This window comes from Pleurodeles waltl, chromosome 7 (assembly GCF_031143425.1).
Source record: "Pleurodeles waltl isolate 20211129_DDA chromosome 7, aPleWal1.hap1.20221129, whole genome shotgun sequence".
NCBI classification, from domain to species: Eukaryota; Metazoa; Chordata; class Amphibia; order Caudata; family Salamandridae; genus Pleurodeles; species Pleurodeles waltl.
The window spans coordinates 295,521,925-295,544,164 of NC_090446.1; positions in this window are offsets into that span (position 1 = coordinate 295,521,925).

The following is a 22,240-nucleotide window of genomic DNA, read 5'->3' on the forward strand; positions in this document are numbered from 1 at the left end:
TGGGTAAACCCACCAGATATCCAAGAGTCTAATGACAATATGGAAGTTTCTAAGGTGATAAAAAGCAAATTATGATCGCTACAAGTGGTACTTATTATCCTAAGATCTTCCAATAGACCGAATGAGGAGTAACCCAGTACTAAATAGTCTAAAATGGCCATTCCCCCTGGAGAAATATGCGTAAAAGAGGCATGGGAATCCGAAGAAGGACCTGCCATTAGCAATAATACAGTCGTTTTTTTTTTTAAGAAGACTAAGGAGAAGTTTACCCCTTTTGTTTGTTTTAATTAGAGGGGGAAAAATACATTCTGGGATACGCAACGCTGTTTCTCTCTCTACGTCGCGCATTTGATATAGGGCAAAGTTGGAAATGTTTCAATTTAGATCTCCCATTAGTGCTATCAGAGGAGGGAACTCGGTATCTAAGGCGTCCCCCATAAAGGCAAATACCCTTTCTAACAGAGAATCGTACGCGGCCTCGGGGGGCACATACGCATTAATTAATAACAAAGAGGTAGGACCTTGCGAGGTATTATGCAATCGAATCGTAAGAGCCATGAAGAGGTTGCTGAGGTCTTTATAGCAGGAATAATTCCATTTGAGGGTGTTGGACAGTAAACAAGCTACCCCCCCTTTAGCATGTCCCCTTCGAGACGAAGAGGCCTTACAATCAACTACAAAATAATTATCCCACAGCAAGTCCGTGTCTGACCAAGTCTCCTGAAGACAAATTAAATCTGGGTTGAGTGTGCTGAGGTAAGATAGTTTTTCCCTACTAAATTTTACCCCGGCTGCATTCCAGGAAATTATTTTTAAACCTCTATTAGGAAGAAGGCTGGGGTGGGTCCCTGGGGCCCCGATCTTGTGCAAGGGCTCCCGGGAGCCAACCCCAATCTTCCAGGGCAGAGGTGGCTAGAAGATTCGGAGCGTGTCGTGTCTCCCGCAGTAACACCCGCCTATCCTTCCCTGTTAAGGACACTTTGAGAGCCTGTAGATCTACTCAGGGTCTATAAATCGTAAAATCAGTGTCCTTAAAGTGGGGCGGGGGATGGGGCCTCTCGGAGCTTTTAGTCACAAACTTTTCCCCTCCACAAGCAGTGTGGGATAAGAATGAAAACACATCAATACCCCAACACTGCAGAGAGTCAGCATGAGAGAGGACCAGGTTCGCCATGTGCAATGTGCAGAAGGCGACCCTAGCCCTGAGACCACCGCCGACCATCCTTAGGGAGAGAAGATCAATATCTTTGCTGGAGATGTGATTCAAAAAACTGGATTCAGAAAAGCATCCTAACAAGGTGGACCTATTTAAAATTAAATCGGGATCAAAAATGGGGAAAAAGTCAATAATCTGAGAATCTGAGTTACAACCTGTTGAAGGAGCTCCTTCCCTGGACAACAAGATAGAGGATTCGATGGAAATGGTCTCCCGTCTGGGGGGGCAAAAATGGGGAGGCGGTTGGATTCAAGGCTGGGATAGTAGGAAGGTCGGTTAAGTGCATGCTTACAGAACCCCTATTGGTAAAATTAGGCCTACGCGGAGAGGGCATACTAGTCTGCATCATGTATGGCTCTATACGAATTTGAGGAGAGATTGTCCCATCAGTTATCGCTTCGGGAAACAGTACTTTCCTTCTTTTTTTTCTGCAGATTCGTCGATTTGGTTTCTTCAATCTCTTACCTTTGGCGAAAGTTCTCCTCTTAGAATCTTCTACCGAGGATCACAACAGGGGGAAATTATGGGCCCTTTTTTTTGGTTGACTGCTCGTTCAAAGATGGGGAACACCTTCGTAGGGGGCTGGAGGCTTTGTGCCAGGGGATTGCCCCTCAGAGTGGGAGAGTGAAAAATAAATCGAATGAAGTCCACAGGACTACCCGGTAGTGAATTCACATCACTAGAACGGAAGCTTTGGGAGCTTCCCGCTTGAGTACCCACATCCTTGCACAAGTGCCCATTTTGGGGTGCCCTGGGGGAAGTCCTGGACACCTTCTGATCAACAAGAGATTGTAAAGGGGCGATGTTAAACTGAGTAAAATCAAGCGATACAGCCTCCTATTTATCTTTAGTCATCTCCACTAAAATTGCTGTTACGGAGTCAAGGATACAGTCTGAGCCCCCTACGAAATTCTCCAAAAGCTTTAAAATGGAAGCAAGGAGGTTTTCCAGATTGAACAAAGAAGCTGAGAGCCTGACCTCAGATTCCAAAGGTGGAATGGGCTTGATTCCACTGACATCTAAGGCCGGCGACGCAGACAAATGAGATTGGATATATAATGAATCTTGTAAGGACGGAGTACTATTAAACAGCTCCAAACCGGATGGAGTCAAAAGGCCCTTGGACCTAGTGATCACAGACAGAGGCGAAGGATCTTTTCGCTTGGGGGCCATATCTCTGGAATAAAACTGGGTCCAAGTCTGGCAATGTAAAGTCACAGGGTCCGATAGCAGTAGACGCTGTAGGAATAATAGCGTCACTTTCCAGAGAGTTTTTCGGATCCTGGTCACCTTGAAGAGGAGAGCTGTCTGGCCAGGCAGGTGAAGAGGAGGGACAATGCAATGGCCCCAGCTCGCTCCAAGCGGGCCAAGCAGACACAACAGACTCGGCAAGGGGGGGTTATAGGGCCCAATTCCAAGACCCTAGTTCCTTTTACCTGGCTTGCTTCTGCCTGGAATGGCTCACTTAAGAGCTCCCCTTGGGACTCCATAGGTGACTCTGAATCCAGGGGTGCAATGGAGATGACTTCACTTTTTGTTTCCTGTGATGAGGAGTTCTCTTTACCCCAGAGGAAAGAAGATGCTTCTGCGATTGTCCCTTCAGCAAGAGTGCCAAGTTAGCCTTGTTCCGTATGGGGTTGGATTTAGTTTTAGAGCAAGACCTTCCTGAAAGGAGGAGACGACCTGAATGGAGCTTCTTCATGGTCATAATAGAGAGTACCCGCACTCTGGGCACAAGGAGGCTAATACAGCAGACTTGCGATTTAGGGTGCAAGAGGACAGACTTGCTCTTTACAAATTTCCACCACTTAATCTCCAACTGACTCAGACAAGGCTGGCTTAATGGACTTAATGAACATCCAGCACCAACCAGCTGCCCGTTGTTCCTTGATGCGCTTTGAACCTCAGCTTACCGCAGAATTGGTTGCGTCCGCGAAGAAAAGTGCCTGCTAGACTCCAGCCCAACCCACGGTATCTTTGGCAAGAGCAGGAGCATCAAGAAGAAAGTCTGGGTCTTGAAAGCAAAGGCTGCTTATGCGAAAGCAGAGAGACTAGATTCTCCCTCGCCCCCCCCAGCAAGCCGCACCGGGACAGGCCGCTTCGATGATGATCCGCAAGAGAGGGCGCAGGGAGAATAACACCTCAAGGAGGCGCAGAGGGGGAGGGTGCGCGGCTAGCTGTCGCAACGGAAAGGCTACCAAGTCCCCAGGCCCACACAATGCAGACCCGGAATGCTGTCCGAACGGCATCCCAGTCCGCTTCCTAATAATGCGGGCGTGAGCAGGTGTGCCGTTGTGGGAGTCTGAATCCCAAAGGAATAAGTCCTGCTTCTAGAAATACAGGGGTGCAGGGCTCTCCCTTGCCCTCGCCCCCGCAAGCTGCACCCAATCAGGCCTCCTCAGTGGCAATCAGACAAACCAACAAACAAGCAAAGCCGCGGGGAGAGCCGCTCACCTGGGCTGGCAGACCGGCAGGCACAATGCCCTACTTGCGGAGAGACTAGAGGACCAATGTATTCCAGCAAGGACAACGCACGATTTGCCGAACAATGCACATCCCAGCCGGCTCACGTCCTTGCTTGCACTCCTCTCCTCCCGCGCCCTGCTCAGCTGCGAGCCACCCGGTACACTCACGTCCGGCGTCCAAAGTCAGCAGTGCTTTCGCAGTTCACAGATCACTCACCTATTAATTCACTCACACACCCATCTATCCATCCCTTTGCCCTGCCATTCTTTCACTTGTCCATCCACCTATCCATTCTCTCATATTTTTACCGCCTCATTTATCCACCCGCTCATCCATCCACCTATCCATTTACTCATCCTTCCATCCGTTCATTCATTCATTCATTCATTCATCCACCCATCCATCCATCCATCCTTTCTCACTCCAATCTTTCAATTCAATATTCCTTTTTTCCCTTTTATGTTTACCCATCTTTCCCTCTTCCTAGCTCCTGCTTGTTCCTATATTGACACTGTATAGTTTTATGGTGTCAATTATGGGTTTTTGTCTACTGAGCCAACTGACAGACGGGAGACAATGTACCGCCCACACTATTACAACCCACCAATCCGCCATCTTTTCCGGGGCGGATGCACCGCGGATAAAAACACGGCGGAAACAGGATTCCGAAGGGAAAACGCTCACCTCTACACACCCCACGAGGAACAAGGACACCATGGACCTGGAACTCCAAATTCTCCCTGCGATAGTCTTCCTGCTCCTCTACCAGGAGCACGAACGCCGGCGGCAAAGACCATGGTGAGTACTGCACCTACGACACAGGGGAGGGGGGAGGGAAAAAACAGGGACACACACATGCAACACCCCACCCCCACCCTCACCCACTACAACACACACACTAATGCTATTGATACATCACAGTAACACCCCCCAACCCCCCCGGAAGAATGCAAAGACAATAGAAAATGAGTGAAACCATTGAAATATATTAAAATCAAGTAGGCAAAAATATATATATACACGATGTACAAAATATATACCAAGCATAGTAGTCCAGGTAGTGCTCCAATTAAGTCAGTGGAACACTGGGCCCACACGGTATGGGCGAGGCCCACACAAGATCCATGACCATGACGGAGAGAACACTGGAGGGGCAACAGAGAGCAAGAAAACAGGCACCTCAGGGGGAGGGAAAGGGGGGGCACCTCAGCCGGTTCAGTGCACAACGCCAAATCCATGAGGGGGCCACATGCCCACTGTTCAATCCTGGGGAGAGCAAGGCCACAGTCTCTCAAGTCTCTACAGTGGGTGGGTTGCCCACTGTTCCATCCTGGGGAGTGCAAAGCCACAGTCTCTCAAGTCTCTACAGTGGGTGGGTTGCCCACTCTGCCATCCTGGAGAGTGCAAAGCCACAGTCTCTCAAGTCTCTACAGTGGGTGGGTTGCCCACTGTTCCATCCTGGGGAGTGCAAAGCCACAGTCTATCAAGTCTCTACAGTGGGTGGGTTGCCCACTGTTCAATCCTGGGGAGTGCAAAGCCACAGTCTCTCAAGTCTCTACAGTGGGTGGGTTGCTCACTGTTCCATCCGGGGAGTGCAAAGCCACAGTCTCTCAAGTGGATGGCAGTCTCCTCTGGTTCTGGAGGGGGCATGGTGCCCAGAGTGCTTCATCCTGCTAAGGACAGAGGTAGTGGATGGATCTCTCCACTGGTTCTGGAGGGGGCATGGTGCCCAGAGTGCTTTATCCTGCTAAGGACAGAGGTAGAGGATGGATCTCTCCACTGGTTCTGGAGGGGGCATGGTGCCCAGAGTGCTTCATTCTGCCCGTGACGGACTCAGTAGTGTCAGTTCCCTTGGCGCTCATGGGCCAGCAGTTCTCGAGGCGGCGGTGCCCTTTTCAGCGGCTCTTGAGACGGCGGTGCCCTGTTCAGCGGTTCTTGAGACAGCGGTGCCCTGTTCAGCGGTTCTTGAGACGGCGGTGCCCTGTTCAGCAGTTCTTGAGGCGGCGGTGCCCTGTTCAGCGGTTCATGAGGCGGTGGTGCCCTGTTCAGTGGTTCTTGAGGCGGCGGTCTCCATTGCAGAGACTCAGCTGCTGGCGGTCCTTCATGGCCCAGCGGGGCTCTTGCTGGCGGTCCTTCATGGCCCAGCGGGGCTTTTGCTGGCGGTCCTTCATGGGCCAGCGGGGCTTTTGCTGGCGGTCCTTCATGGCCCAGTGGGGCTGGTGCTGGCGGTGGCCTCCTGGGCAGCTGGGCTGGTGGTGGGCTCCTGGGCAGCTGGGTTTGTGCTGGCGGTGGCCTCCTGGGCAGCTGGGCTTGTGCTGGCGGTGGCGTCCTGGGCAGCTGGGCTGGTGCTGGCGATGGCCTCCTGGGCAGCTGGGCTGGTGCTGGCAGTGGCCTCCTGGGCAGCTGGGCTTGTGCTGGCGGTGGCCTCCTGGGCAGCTGGGATGATGGTGGTGGGCAGCTGGGCTGCTGCTGGCGGTGGCCTCCTGGGCAGCTGGGCTGCTGCTGGCAGTGGCCTCCTGGGCAGCTGGGCTTGTGCTGGCGGTGGCCTCCTGGGCAGCTGGGATGATGGCGGTCTTCTCCCCCGTGCTGCTCTTCCCAGACTTGCTGACTTTCTTGGTCCCCTTCCCCACATTGGAAGGTGTCGCAGCTGACTCCACACTCCCACCTGTACCCATGGGAGCAGCTTTGGTGGCTGGAGTCTTCCCCCTCTCCCGCCGCGCACTGGCCAACTTCTGATGCTTGACAGGTGGTGAACTGTTTGTGCTGTTGCTCCGTGCCACACTTGCTGCCCTGGTGGCCGGTGCACTCCAGATTCGGGTGACTACAGGCATCACTGGTCCCGGAGATGTTGTGGCTGAGGTGCTAGTTCGGGACCTAGGAGACAGACGGGGTGGGGGAGGTGTGGGAAAGAGGTCAAGGTTGGACAGGAAATGTTTTTGGGAGACACTGGGATGGGTAGCTGGAGGGAGTTGGGAGTGGAAGAAGATGTTGTATTTGTAGGAGGTGTTCGTTTGCTGACTTTGGGTGAAGGTGCATGCACTGGAGGCTGTCGTGAGGTGGATGGCTGTTGGGTGGGTGTGTGCCTGCGATTGTGTATCTTGGGAGAGGGCGTCACAGACACACTGGGAGAGGAAATCCTGCGGAATAGCAGCATCCCTTATGTGATGGGTCAACTCCAGAGGCACCGTGTGTGGCTATTAGGTGAGCACCTGGAAGCTAGTCAGTGGGAATGGTTGTGTGGGTTTGGGGATATCACTCCAGGTTAGTGTGTGTGTAACAGTTGTCCCTTGCCATTTGCAGGTGACTCTGGTTACCCCAACCTGTCATGGCTACGGACCCCAGTGAGGAATCCCAGGACAAGGGCAGAGGAACGCTACAATGAAGCCCATGGGTGAACTAGGAGGGTGATCGAGCAGACCTTCGGCCTCCTGAAGGCCATGTTCAGGTGCCTCCATATGACAGGTGGATCCCTATTCTACTCACCAAAGAAGGTCTGCCAGATCATTGTGGCCTGCTGTAAGCTTCACAACTTGGCTTTGTGACGACAGGTGCCTTTTCTGCAGGAGGATGGTCCAGATGGCGGTGTTGTGGCAGCTGTGGAGCCTGTGGACAGTGAAGACGAGGAAGCAGAGGAAGAAGACATGGACAACAGGGACTCAGTGATCCAGCAATATTTCCAGTGAGACACAGGTAAGAATACAGACCTGCCTACTACATGTACTTTAACACTACTGCCTCTCTACTGTCTGTCGTTTTCACCCAGTGTATGGTCACTGAGTTGTCACTTTCCCTTACGATTTCACAGATGTGGGTCCCACTGTGTGACATCTGCTTTGATTCCTCATGGACTAGAGATGTATGACATAGGTATGTTGAAAAAGCTTTTTGCCACAGTTATTGCTAATACAGTATTCCGAAATCATAGACAGACTCCAGATTGTTTTGTGCTTTAAGGGTGTTTATTTAAGTGCTCAGTATTGGAGGGGGTTGTAAAATGGTGAGGGGTGATGGCGGAGAAATGTCCATGGCAGAATCCAGTCTATTAGTCTCACAGGTGCATTGCCCAAATGGGCATAGGAAGTGGAGCTGGGGCAGTTTGAGGATGGACAGGGTGACAAAGTGGGACAGATGGATAACAATCAGGGTGGTCTCATTTCTTGGCGGGGGTCTTGGCATCGTTCTCTATCTTTGTCCTGGATCTCAGGGACCATTTGCGAGGTGGTTCTCCCTCTGCAGGGGGTGGGGTGCTGGTGTGGTGGTCCTGTGGCGGTGCCTCCTGTCCACTAGCGCCGGCGGAGGTGGTGGGCAGTTCATCGTCCATGCTAGTGTCAGGGGCCCCTTGTAGTGCCACAGTGTCCCTCCTGGTTTTGAGTACTTCCTTCAGCACCCCTACGATGGTGCCCAGGGTGGAATTGATGGTTCTGAGTTCCTCCCTGAAGCCCATATACTGTTCCTCCTGCAGGCGCTGGGTCTCCTGAAACCTGGCCAGTACTGTTGCCATTGTCTCCTGGGAGTGGTGGTAGGCTCCCATGATGGAGGAGAGGGCCTCGTGGAGAGTGGGTTCCCTGGGCCTGTCCGCCCCCTGTCACACAGCAGCCCTCCCAGTTCCCCTGTGTTCCTGGGCCTCTGTCCCCTGGACCGTGTGCCCACTACCACTGCCCCCAGATCCCTGTTGTTGTTGGGGTGGTGGGTTAGCCTGGGTTCCCTGTAGTGGTGGACAAACTGCTGCTTGATGTGTCCTGGGGAAAGAGGTATGGGCCTGCTGGGTGGGTGCTGTGCTGTTGTTTCCAGAGGGGGAAACTCTGTGGTGGCCTGTGACTGGGGGTGGGGAACCAACTGTCCCGAGGTCCCCAATGGGCCGGGCTGGTCATCTAGATCCAGTTAGACAGAGGTGCTGTCATCACTGTGGGTCTCTTCTGTTGGTGGTGTGGATATGTGTGGACCCTTCTGTCCGGTGACGTTGGGTAGGGGTCCTGCAGGGGTATAAAAGAATGTTTATTACATCTGTGTGTGTCATGGTGTGCAATGGGTGGTTGACCGTGTACCCCAGTGCTTCCATTCCTGTGTGGGACCTTGTGTGATGATGGTTTAGGGGGGTGTATGGGTATGTGCAGTGGGCATGCTTTGGTGATGGGTGTCCATGCTTTGTTGTTGCATGCAGGGCTTAGTGTTAGGATGTGTGGTTTGTGATGTTGGGACATTTGTGAGGAGTTGGAGTGACGGGGGTGAGGGTGAGGGTGGGGGTATGTGCTGGCATGCAGGTAGGGTGGGGGATGTAATAGTTAAGATTTGACTTACCAGAGTCCATTCCTCCGCCTACTCCTGCGAGGCCCTCAGGATGCAGAATCGCCAAGACCTGCTCCTCCCATGTTGTTAGTTGTGGGGGAGGAGGTGGGGGTCTGCCGCCAGTCCGTTGAACCGCCAGGTGGTGTCTTGAGACCACGGAATGCACCTTCCCCCGTAGGTCGTACCACCTCTTCCTGATGTCCCCTGATTTCTTGGGTGCTGTCCCACTGCGTTGACCCTGTCCACTATTCTTCGCCATAGCTCCATCTTCCTTGCAATTGAGGTGTGCTGCACCTGTGCTCCGAATAGCTGTGGCTCTACCCGGACGATTTCCTCCACCATGACTCTGAGCTCCTCCTCCGAGAACCTGGGGTGTCTTTGCCGTGCCATGGGGTGGTGTAAGTGATGTGTGGGGTGGTGTGTGGGGTTATAAGTGTGCTGATATGTAGTGGTGCGTAGTGTGCGGTGCGTGGAAGTTATGTGGGTGATGGTGTTGTGTGCCTGTGGATGCTAGTGTTGTTGATGGTGGTGTCTCTCTCTGGCCTTCGTTCGTGATTTGTTGTCGTAAGGGTTTGTGGGTGATGTGGGTGTGTGTTTTATATTGTTTTGAGAGTGTGGGAGTGGTGTGTGTATGTGTATCAGGTGTGTGTATTTTGAATTGTCCAATGTGGCTGTGTTTTGTAGATGTGTGTGTATTTTGAGCGCAGCGGTGTGTACCGCCAATGGAATACCGCGGTTGAAAGACAGCTGCGTGGATTCGTGGGTCGTGATAGTGTGGGCATATTTCTGTTGGCGTGACGGTGGATGTTTTGTTTTCGCCAGTTTATCACTGACCTTTGGTGTAGCGGACTTGTGTGGGTGTCTGTATTTTGGAGGATTCCGAGCTGTGGGTCATAATAGCTGTGGCAGAATTCCGCGGCCGCGGCGGTGTGTTGGCGGTCTTCTGCACGGCGGTAAGCAGCTTTTACCCCCAATGTTGTAATGACCGCCTATATCTATCCTTTATCTTGGTTTTTCTTCTGGTTTCTTTTCTGGTTCTTTTTAGGTATATTATATTAATGGAGTCTATTTTTGTAACTGCATATGGTAGCTTTAAACCTTGTTCTATGAATGTATCTCTGTGCATGGGTAGCTTATATATTGTATATATATAATGACTTGGATATGGTACTCCACGATTAAAAGGTCGTGTTCTCTATGTCTTTTATGTACTAGACATCATCTAATATGACACATATCAAGGAATCGGCATTTCGGTCAACATAAGTGTATGGCAGTTGTATCTATTTTGTGAACGCAAGTTTAGGAACGGCCCTGATGAAGGTGGCCTCCATATGATCCCCGAAACGCGCGTAGGCCCTTGGTTCCTACTATGCTTTTGTAACGGTGTATAAAACTATTGATGTATTGGATTTTATTATTGTTTGCATATATGTATATAGATTTATAATATACCACATTACTGTTATAATATTTTTGTAGCTATTTTTGTATGTATTTCGGTAATTATTTGTATATAGGAATTTTGGGGGTCATTCTGACCCTGGCGGTCGGTGATAAAGCGGCGGCCAACCCGCCAACAGGCTGGCGGTCCAAAAAATGGAATTCTGACCCTGGCGGGAACCGTCAACAGATCCCGCCACCTTAACACTCCGACCGCCACGGCGGGACACACAAACAGCGCGGCGGTCACCGCCGCAAGGCAGGCGGCAGACAATGTACCGCCCACCCTATCACAACTCACCAACCCGCCACCTTTTCCGGGGCGGGAGCCCCGCCGATAAAAACACGGCGGAAACAGACTACGAACGGGAAAACGCTCACCTTTATACACTCCACGAGGACGGAGGACAGCATGGAGCCCGAATTGAACATCCTACCTGCTCTCGTCTACCTGCTCATCTACCACGAGTACGAACTCCGGCGCAGACGACAACGGTGAGTACCGCACCTACGACACAGGGGAGGGGGGGGAGGAGGAAGGGTTACGGGCACACACATACGCATTACACCCACCCTCCAACTATCTACACACCAATGCAGAGCACCAAGTCAAAGTGACCCCACCCAAACCCCCCGGAATAACGAAAAGTTATGATTAAAGTGAGAAACAACATTTATGTAAAAAATAGGTTCATTGAAGTCATGGTAAAATAGGAAAATGAAACAAAAAAATCCAAGTGTAAACATTGCGTAACCGATAAATAGAGGCAAAAAGTCCCGCACAGTCACTGAAATTGCAAATGTCCGTGGGCCAAAGTGTATCAACACATGGGCAAAGCCCACACAGGAGACCTGAGTCCGTTGGAGAGAACACTGCAGGGGCATCAGATGATAAAACTACAGGCACCTCAGGGGGAAGGGAATGGGGGGCACCACAGCCACATGAGTCCACGACGCCAGATCCAAGAAGGGGCCACCATGCCCACTGTTCAATCCTGGGGAGTGCAAAGCCACAGTCTCTCAAGTCTCTACAGTGGGTGGCTTGCCCACTGTGATATCCTGGGGAGTGCAAAGCCACAGTCTCTCAAGTCTCTACAGTGGGTTGCTTGCCCACTGTGATATCCTGGGGAGTGCAAAGCCACAGTCTCTCAAGTCTCACAAGTGGGTGGCTTGCCCACTGTCATATCCTGGGGAGTGCAAAGCCACAGTCCATCAAGTGGATAACAGTCTCCATAGGCAATGGAGGAGGCAGGGTGGCCCGAGTGCAGCGTGAACATTAGCACAACACAGAACCGGCACTGTCATTGGGCCAGCGGTGCCTGAGACGGCGGGGCCCAGCGGAGCGGTGCTTGAGATGAAGGGCCCAGCGGAGCAGTGCTTGACAGGAAGGGCCCAGCGGAGCGGTGCTTGAGATGAAGGGCCCAGCGGAGCGGTGCTTGAGACGGCGGGGCCCAGCGGAGCGGTGCTTGACAGGAAGGGCCCAGCGGAGCGGTGCTTGACAGGAAGGGCCCAGCGGAGCGATGCTTGAGACGGCGGGGCCCAGCGGAGCGGTGCTTGACAGGAAGGGCCCAGCGGAGCGGTGCTTGAGATGAAGGGCCCAGCGGTGCGGTGCTTGAGACGGCGGGGCCCAGCGGAGCGGTGCTTGAGTCGGCGGGGCCCAGCGGAGCGGTGCTTGACAGGAAGGGCCCAGCGGAGCGGGGCTTGAGACGGCGGGGCCCAGCGGAGCGGTGTTTGAGACGGCGGGGCCCAGCGGAGCAGTGCTTGACAGGAAGGGCCCAGCGGAGCGGTGCTTGAGACAGCGGGGCCCAGCGGAGCGGTGCTTGAGATGAAGGGCCCAGCGGAGCGGTGCTTGAGACGGCGGGGCCCAGCGGAGCGGTGCGTGACAGGAAGGGCGGAGCGGTGCTTGACAGGAAGGGCCCAGCGGAGCGGTGCTTGAGACGGCGGGGCCCAGCGGAGTGGTGCTTGACAGGAAGGGCCCAGCGGAGCAGTGCTTGACAGGAAGGGCCCAGCGGAGCGGTGCTTGAGACGGCGGGGCCCAGCGTAGCGGTGCTTGACAGGAAGGGCCCAGCGGAGCGGTGCTTGACAGGAAGGGCCCAGCGGAGCGGTGCTTGAGATGAAGGGCCCAGCGGAGCGGTGCTTGACAGGAAGGGCCCAGCGGAGCGGTGCTTGACAGGAAGGGCCCAGCGGAGCGGTGCTTGAGACGGCGGGGCCCAGCGGAGCGGTGCTTGACAGGAAGGGCCCAGCGGAGCGGTGCTTGAGATGAAGGGCCCAGCGGAGCGGTGCTTGAGACGGCGGGCCCAGCGGAGCGGTGCTTGAGATGGCGGGGCCCAGCGGAGCGGTGCTTGACAGGAAGGGCCCAGCGGAGCGGGGCTTGAGACGGTGGGGCCCAGCAGAGCGGTGCTTGAGACGGCGGGGCCCAGCGGAGCGGTGCTTGACAGGAAGGGCCCAGCGGAGCGGTGCTTGAGACGGCGGGGCCCAGCGGAGCGGTGCTTGACAGGAAGGGCCCAGCGGAGCGGTGCTTGAGATGAAGGGCCCAGCGGAGCGGTGCTTGAGACGGCGGGCCCAGCGGAGCGGTGCTTGAGACGGCGGGGCCCAGCGGAGCGGTGCTTGACAGGAAGGGCCCAGCGGAGCGGGGCTTGAGACGGTGGGGCCCAGCAGAGCGGTGCTTGAGACGGCGGGGCCCAGCGGAGCGGTGCTTGACAGGAAGGGCCCAGCAGAGCGGTGCTTGAGACGGCGGGGCGCAGCGGTGCTTGAGACAACGGGGCCCAGCGGAGCGGTGCTTGAGATGAAGGGCCCAGCGGAGCGGGCCTTGAGACGGGCCTTGAGACACGCGCCCATCCAAATCGGGGTAGGCCACCGCCAGGATCCGGGACATCAGGGGGGTCAGGGTACGACTGGCACCCCTCCTAGGTTGGGAGGCCATCCCCAGCAGTGACTCGGCGGTCTTCCTGGTCCCGCGGCGGATGTCCTCCCACCTCTTGCGGCAGTGGGTGCCCCGTCTGTTGTGGACTCCCAGGGCCCGGACTTCCTTGGCGATGGCACGCCAAATGTCGACTTTCTGATGGGCGCTGACCTATTTGACATGTACAGAGTGGAAATTGAAATATCATAAATTTTCCGCATGATAGATGCGATTGGCCCCCCCTCCCCAACCTTGCCATGTGGCACATGCTCTCATCTGTCGTGCCTTGCACTCGTCATTGTCTCCCCACCCCACCATCTTACATCCACCATACACAACCCTGGCATAGCCCATTCAACGTGCACACAGTGTACTTACCTGTTGGTCTGGAGGACCGTAGCGTCGCGCATACTGGGGCAGGACCCCATCCACAAGTTTCTCCAACTCTTCTGTAGTGAAGGCAGGGGCCCTTTCCCCAGTCGCAGCAGCCATTGTATCTCCCAGACCGAGGTCACAGCAGCACTTGCAGTATAGGTCCTCTCCTGTGGATGATCAGGTCTCGAGTGATTAACCAGATAGAAAATGGCGGTCACGGCCGCCGCCGCGCGTACCGCCGTGGTGCGTTCCGCGACCGCCGGCGCAGCTAGTCATTGGCTCGTGAAACCCATAGGGTTCGATGTTAACCAATGCGGCTTTGCGCCGCGGTCTTTGACCGCCTACCGCCACGTGTGTCATTCCAGCGCATTGACCTCACATCCCACTGTCACACTTCTCAGGTCAGGCAGCCGCCATTACAAGGGCCCACAGGGCTTAATTACTACTGCGTCACACAGGCCTAGGCCTTGCATTGCCACTCATACAAGCCATTCAATGCATTGAGAATCGTGTACTGTGCAAGCTGTAGTTACGTACCTGTGGGTTGCTTGACTCTGTGCTCCATGTTGTCCTTCCTAGGCACCGTCCGCTGGGACTTGCGAGGAGAAGGATGAATCCTCCCGTGTACCGACCGCTGGTGGACCTGTCGACAATGGAGGAACGTCATATAATACTTTGCTACCGACTTGACCGAGCCACTATACATGAACTGTGTGCCCAGCTGGAGCCAGCACTGATGTCCCCCATCCGCCAACCCACAGGAATTCCCCCTCTGGTGCAGGTTCTGTCAGTCCTCCATTTTTTGGCAAGTGGGTCTTTTCAGACAACAGTGGCCATGTCATCAGGGATGTCTCAGCCTATGTTTTCTAAGATTTTGTCCAGAGTGTTGTCTGCCCTGACGAAATACATGCGGAGCTACATTATTTTCCCTGAGGAGGGTGATTTGGCCACTGTGAAGGCTGACTTCTATGCCCTCGGACATATCCCTAACATCATTGGTGCCATTGATGGGACCCATGTGGCCTTAGTACCCCCAAAAGACGATGAGCAGGTGTACAGAAACAGGAAAAGTTACCATTCGATGAATGTCCAGGTGGTCTGTTTGGCTGACCAGTACATCTCCCATGTAAATGCCAAGTTCCCTGGGTCAGTGCATGACGCGTATGTTATGCGAAATAGCAGCATCCCTTATGTGATGGAACAGCTACAGAGACATCGTGTGTGGCTAATAGGTGACTCTGGTTACCCCAACCTGCCTTGGCTACTGACCCCAGTGAGGAATCCCCAGACCAGGGCAGAGGAACGGTACAATGAGGCCCATGGGCGATCTAGGAGGATCATAGAAAGGACCTTCGGCCTCATGAAGGCCAGGTTTAGGTGCCTGCATATGACAGGGGGATCCCTAATGTACTCACCCAGGAAGGTGTGCCAGATCATCGTGACCTGCTGTATGCTTCACAATCTTGCATTGCGACGCCAGGTGCCTTTTCTGCAGGAGGATGGTCCAGATGGTGGTGTTGTAGCAGCTGTGGAGCCTGTGGAGAGTGAAGAGGAGGAAGACGACGGGGACGATACGGACAACAGGGACACAGTCATACAACAGTATTTTCAGTAGCACCCAGGTAAGAATCCCCCACGCCTTTTTACATTGACTTCTGGCCTCCTGCATCTCTACTTTCTGTGTTTCCCCCCAGTTCCTTTCAACTGAATTGTGACTTTCCCTTGGCTTTTCAGAGCTGTATGACCCACTGCGTGACTTCTGGTTTGTTCGGCCATGGAGTAAAGCACATTGACATTGGTATGTTGTCATCACAATGTAACTGAACAATTTTGAACCGTTATGTGTAATACATTTGTTAAGAATACAAGCAGACTCCTGAGTGTTTTAAGTGCAATTAGTGATTTATTTAAAGTGCTACATATAGGTCCATGATAGTAAAACGGTGATGGGTGGGGGTGGAGTGATGTCCATGGCAGAGTCCAGTTCTCGGTCGCACAGGTGCATTGTCCATATGCCTGTGGAAGGATGGAGCAGGGGCAGTTCAAGGTTGGACAGGGTGACGATGTGGGACAGTGGAATGACATCCGGGGGGATCTTAGGCTGGCGGGGGTCTTGGCATCCTACTCTGTCTTCCTTTGTGATCTCAGGCTCCTCTTGCGCGGTGGTTGATCTTCAGCAGGAGGTGGGGTTCTGGTGGCCCGTCGTTGTGTGGGGGCCTCCTGTCCACTAGCGCCGCCGGAGGTGGTAGGCTGTTCCTGGTCCGGGCTGGTGACAGGGGCCCTTTGGGGTGCCACATGGTCCCGCAATGTGGTGACTATTAGGTTCAGGGCCTGGACGATGTTCCTGAGCTCCTCTCTGTACCCCATGTACCGTTCCTCCTGCTGTGCCTGGATCTCCTGGAACCTGGCCAGTACCGTCGCCATCGTCTCCTGGCAGCGGTGGTATGCTCCCATGATGGTGGTGAGGGCCTCTTGGAGAGTCGGTTCCCTGGGCCTGTCCTCCCCCCCCTGTCGCACTGAAGCCCTCCCAGTTGCCCTGTTTCCCCGGGCCTCTGTCCCCTGGACAGTGTGCCCACTACCACTGCCCCCAGGTCCCTGTTGTTGTTGGGGTGTTGGGTCAGCCTGGGTGCCCTGTAGTGGCGGACACACCGCTGATTGACCTGTCCTGGAGAAAGAGGCATGGGCCCGCTGGGTGGGAGCTGTGCTGATATTCCCAGAGGGGGTTAGGTCTGCTGTGGCCTGTGTCTGTGTGTGGGGAACCGACTGTCCAGAGGTCCCCGATGGTCCGGGCTGGTCATCAGGTTCCAGGTCGACAGAGCTGCTGTCCTCACTGCGGGCCTGTTCTGGGGGTGGGGTGGACATATCTGGACCCTCCTGGCCGGTGTGTTGGCGTTCGGGCCCTGCAGGGGTGAAAGAGTATGGTTATTGCTTCTGTGTGTTCCATGGTGTGCGATTTGTGGGTGCCCTTGTCCCCCAGTGCTGGCATTCCCTTGTGGCAGGAGTTGTGAGGGTGGTTTGTGGGGGGGATGGGTATGTGCAGTGGTCATGCATAGGTGATGGGTGTCCATGGTTTGTGTTGGCATTCAGGGTTTGGTTTTGGGTTGGGTGGGTTGTGCTGGTGAGACATTGGCAGGGAGGATGTGTGCTGGGGGGTTGGGGGTGAGGGTGGGGGTGTGGGTTGGCATGCTGGTGGTTGGGGGGGTGGAGTAGTTGAGACTAGACTTACCAGAGTCCATTCCCCCGCCTACTCCAGCGAGGCCCGCAGGATGTTAAGGACCTCTTGCTCCCATGCTGTGAATTCGGGAGGGGTGGGTGGTGGTCCGCCGCCAGTCCTCTGCACAGCGATGTTGTGTCTGGAGACCATCGACCGTACCTTCCCCCGTAGGTCGTTCCAGCGCTTTCTGATGTCTTCCCGGTTTTTGGGATGCTGTCCCACAGCGCTGACCCTGTCGACGAACCTCTGCCATAGCTCCGCCTTCCTGGCTATTGTGGTGTGTTGCACCTGTGTGCCGAAGAGCTGAGGCTCTACCCTTATGATTTCCTCCACCATGACCCGGAGTTCTTGATCCGAAAACCTGGGGTGTCTTTGGGGTGCCATGGGGTGGTGTGGATGAGGTGTGGGGTGGTGTTTGTGGTGATGTGAGTGGTGGTGTGTGGTGATGTGTGCGTAGATGTGGTGTGGTTGATGATGTTGGGTTCCTGTGTGTGTTGGGGTTTTCGATTGCTGTGCTCGCTCTCTCTCTCTCTATCGCCTTCTCTCCGATTTCCAAATAGTGGGGGTTTGTGGGTGATGTGGGTGTGTGTTTTATAGTTGCTTGGATGTGTGGGGGTGGTGTTTGTATGTGTATCAGGTGTGTGTATTTCAAATTGTCCAATGTGGCTGTGTTTTGGAGCTGAGTGTGTATTTTGACCGCGGCGGTGTGTACCGCCAATGGAATACCGCGGTTGAATGACCGCCGCGTGGATTCGTGGGTCGTAATGGCATGGGCGTGTTTGTGTTGGCGTGGCGGTGGAGGTTTGGTCATCTCCAGTTTATCGCTGCCCGCTGATGAGACGGCCTTCCGTGGATGTCGGGTTTTTGGCGGCTTGGCAGTTGTGGGTCAGAATGACCGTGGCGGGTTACCGCGGCCGCGGCGGTAGAATGGCGGTCTTCTGACCAGTGGTAAGAGCCTTTTACCGCCGAGGTCAGAATGACCCCCTTTGCGTGTATGTGGTATGATTGACTTAATTTATTGTTAACAATGTATTTGATATGATATAATAAAATATGAATAAAATTATTATATGTCTTTACAAAATGAGATTTATTAATATGAAGGTCATGATTTGGATGTGGCCTAGGACCGGACATATAGCCATCAAATAAGTACTGACATACATTATTATATGAATATTGTTATATTGTGACGTTTGTTGTATGTTTATACACAAAGTACAATTCAAAAGTAGCTTTTTCTTTTGTAGCTTTAGCTTCTATTTCCCTGGATTATTTACTATATTGTTTTCAGGGACCCTTTTGTTTAGAAAGCTCATTTGTTTCCTCCCCTGAAGGAGGGACTTACTACCTGTAGTGTTCCACTGTCCTTCTTATCTGTTGTTTTCGTGCACTATCTTTGTAAGTGGTTACTTGTCTACTTCTTTACTGGTTGTGTTTGGAACTCCGTCTGATGAACACCCCTGCACTGTTTTTGTTTCTTGTTTTACTTGGCATCCTGAAATGGCTATGCTGTTTAATGGGAGTGTTATGAACTTCATTTGACGAACAGCCTTACACTGCATTTTGCTCCAAAAGGCCATACTGTTACCAAACCAAGACTCAAACCTGGCTCCCATGCTCAAAGGTCAGCAGTTCTGGGCGTTACGCCACATACTCTGTCCTCCCCTTCTCTTATGTGTTCAGTGCTCTTGTTTAGCAATCGCTGCTGGATCACTTCACCACTGTTTCTCGCAAACTCCGCTCAATACGGCCCTCCCTCTTAGTCTACAGCTCATGTTCTGGCTGCCCTCCCTGCATCCGCTGCTGTTGTTACAAAGAAATCATATTGTATCTTTTGTTGCAGTCTAAAGTTCTGTTGAACCTTATGGCCCATATTTATACTTTTTTAGCGCAGCATTTGCGCCGATTTTGCATCAAAAAATGACTCAAATGCGGCGCTAAAAAAGTATAGATATGGGCTTGTGTTTGTTAGAGTGCCACACAAATTTGTGTACATAAAGAAATATTAAAGCTCATCATGTCTCGTTCTCCACAGCTTAGGTACAGATAGCTGCACTGCAGAAACCTCCCTCAGAGCGGCCTCCCTTCCTTGAACAATCATGGCTGGGTCACAACATTGCTACTCCTCACAAACCCCCCTAAAAGTGCCCCCCCCTTTAAGTCTACAGCTGCTGGAGGTGTCTCATTTTCCTCAGAGGAGATACAGCGAGCCAGAGGAGAAGGACCCGGGAGCCGTGTTGCACGGCACCACTCATTGCTTCAACTTCGGCTTCATCTCAATGAACAGTCACCAAGGAAACCCCCTGGATAACCCTGTTGCATGGCAAAGCAGGTGCAGTGGCTCAGGGGCCAAAGTCTCTAGGAACCCACTGAACACCTATTATAGATAAATGTAGCTACTTAGCAAGCAGTCACAAGTGCAGTTCTCTTGCAGGCACCAGGGTCATGATTTAGATGGAGCAGGAGATGTAGTGGCACAAGGGCCAAAAGATCCAGGAAGCCCTCTGAACATCAACTATTGCTGTATGTTGCTACTAAGCAAGCAGTCACAAGCACAGTTACCTTGCAGGCACCAGGGCCATTACAAAATCCCATTGGATTACAAATCATCTAAATCACTTTAACACCTTAACAATTGATTTACATCTTAAATAATTTCTGTTTGACGTGTTCACACATAGCAGTACCGTGTTTGTTTTTATTTTGTACATTCTGTGGCACTCCTTTCCTTCTACAATCGTGGATGGGTCACTTCGCCACCGCTTCTCGCAAACCCCCTCCACGCAGCCACTTCGCAGTCTACAGCTCCTGTTCTAACTGCCCACCCTCGCAATCGCTGCTGTTCTATGAGATAAACCCTGTTGTATCTTTTGCTGCAGTCTGAAGCTCCTATAACTTACTTTTTGATTGTCTGCCACACAAAATTGTTAACAAATATATACATAAATATTAAAGCTCATTGTGTCTCGTTCTCCTCACAGGCGGTAGACCCAGCTGCACTACAGAAACCTCACTGAGTGCGGCTCCCCTTCCTTCAGCAATCCTGGCTGTGTCACTTCGACATCGCTTCGCACAAACCCCTCTCAACACAGCCCCCTCTCAGTCTACAGTTCATGTTCTATTTGCCCCCGCATCAACTGCTGTTGTAATAGATAAACCCTATTGTATCTTTTGTTGCAGTCTAAAGCTCTCTTATAACTTACTTTTTGCTTGAGTGCCACAAAAAAGTATTAAAAATGCACATAACTAAAAAATAAAGCTAATCAAAGTCTTGTTCTCCTTAAAGGAGGTACAGACATCCGCACTGCAAAAACTTCCCTCGGGAAGGCCACCCTTCCTTCAGCAATTGCAGCTGGGTCACTTTGCTGCCATTCCTTGCAACCCCCTCCTCAAAGAGGTCCCCCTCTCAGTCTACGGCTGCTGGAGGTGTCTCGTTCTTCTTGGAGGAGTTAATTCCAGCCAGAGAAGCAGGACTCTGGAGCTGTGCTGTGGAGCACCAGTCATTGCAAATGGTTCAACTTTGGCTTCATCTCCATTAACAGTCGCCAAACCCCGTCGAATGGTGCAGTAGGTACAATGGCACAGGGGTCACAGGGTCCAGGAAACCCACAGAACACTGATCACAGTTATATGGGACTACTAAGCAATCAGTCATAAGTGCAGTTACCTTGCAGGCATTAGGGCCATGATTTGAATGGTGAAGCAGGTGCAGTGGCACAGTGGCAAAAAGCTCCAGGGAACCCACTGAACATCAATAATTGCTTTATATTGGTACTAAATAAGCAGTCACGGGTTCAGTTACCCTGCAGGCACCAGGGTCATGATTTGAATGGTGCAGCAGGTGCAGTGGCACAGGGCCCAAATGCTGTAGGACAGTGTTCCCCAACCCCCGGGCTGCGGACCGGTGCCGGTCCGCGGATCAATCGGCACCGGGCCGCCCGAGGTCTTCAAATCTTGAAGGCATGTTTAAATACAATTAAATTAAAATTATTAAATCAAAACAAGCGGGCCACAGAAAAATTATCAAACATTTACCGGTCCGCGGCGATAAAAAGGTTGGGATTCACTGCTGTAGGAAACCAACTAAACACCGATTATTGCTATATTTTACTAGTAGCAAGCAGTCAGGAGTGCTTTTTTGGATCTTTTGTAACTATTGCACCCAAAGTAACACATAGCCTAAAGTATCACTGTTATAAAAGCTGGAACCTATTAGACTTTTCTGTCTATCTTATGTTAAATTCAGTAAATTTATATAGCACATTTTCACAGTTTTTGTATGGTCCTAAACTGCTTCTGAATCTGGACATATTAACACCTTGTCAAGGGCATTCTTCATTCTATAACATTAGCATTTCAGCCGTGGTAAACACTATATCATTCTTATAGCTTACCATATGACATTCCATACCAAGCATTGGCAAAGCCAATAGGTCATGCCTATGCAAGATCTATTGGCTTTGTCAATGTTTTTTAGCCATTTAGTACAACAGCGTTAGATTCAGTGCAGCATAACTGGAAATAAAAAAAAGTGCTACAATGCGGACAACACTGGCTGTGTCATACAGCTTTTTTACATTACTTCCAGCTATTTGCAACATAGCTAAAAACATTAACAAAGACAATAAATCTCACATAGGCAAGACCTATTGACTTTGCCAATCTTTTTAAGCCTTTTGCTTAAATTGCACAACTGCTTACCAAGCACAACTTACTACAAAAAAACTGTTTATTATTAATCACACAGAAGAATCCTATTGCATTTATAAATTCCATGACCTTCTATCTTGCTCTCTTACACACTATCCCCGTCTCACTAATATAGCTAACTTCAGATCTTCACACAGTTTCTTTTCCTTGCCTTTTCAAAGTTTCCATTCCTCAAACACACACTGTCCTCCTCTTCTTAGGGTGTCTTCATACACAAAAGCTTCCTCTTTGGGCATCTGTGGCCTGCTCTCCCCTTCCTTGTCTCTTTCACACACACTGTTTCTGCTCTTTTGACTCAATGTCAATAACCACTACCTGCACAAACTACATATCCCTCTCATTCTCCATTTCTATCTATTCTATGTAACTCTCACCACTACCTATTCACCTTACCACATAATTCTACTACACAAATACACTACACAACACACAATTCCACACCACACATATCAACAATTAACCCCTTCTGTGCCCAGGACGTAATGGTTACGTCCTGAGGCACAGTGCTGCTGTGCCCAGGACGTAACCATTACGTCCTGTGCACAGAGCCCAGAGGGAGCGCTCTCGCTCCCTCTGTGGGGTTCCCCCCCACCACCCCAAGTCAGGGATGGAAGGGGAAGCCCTT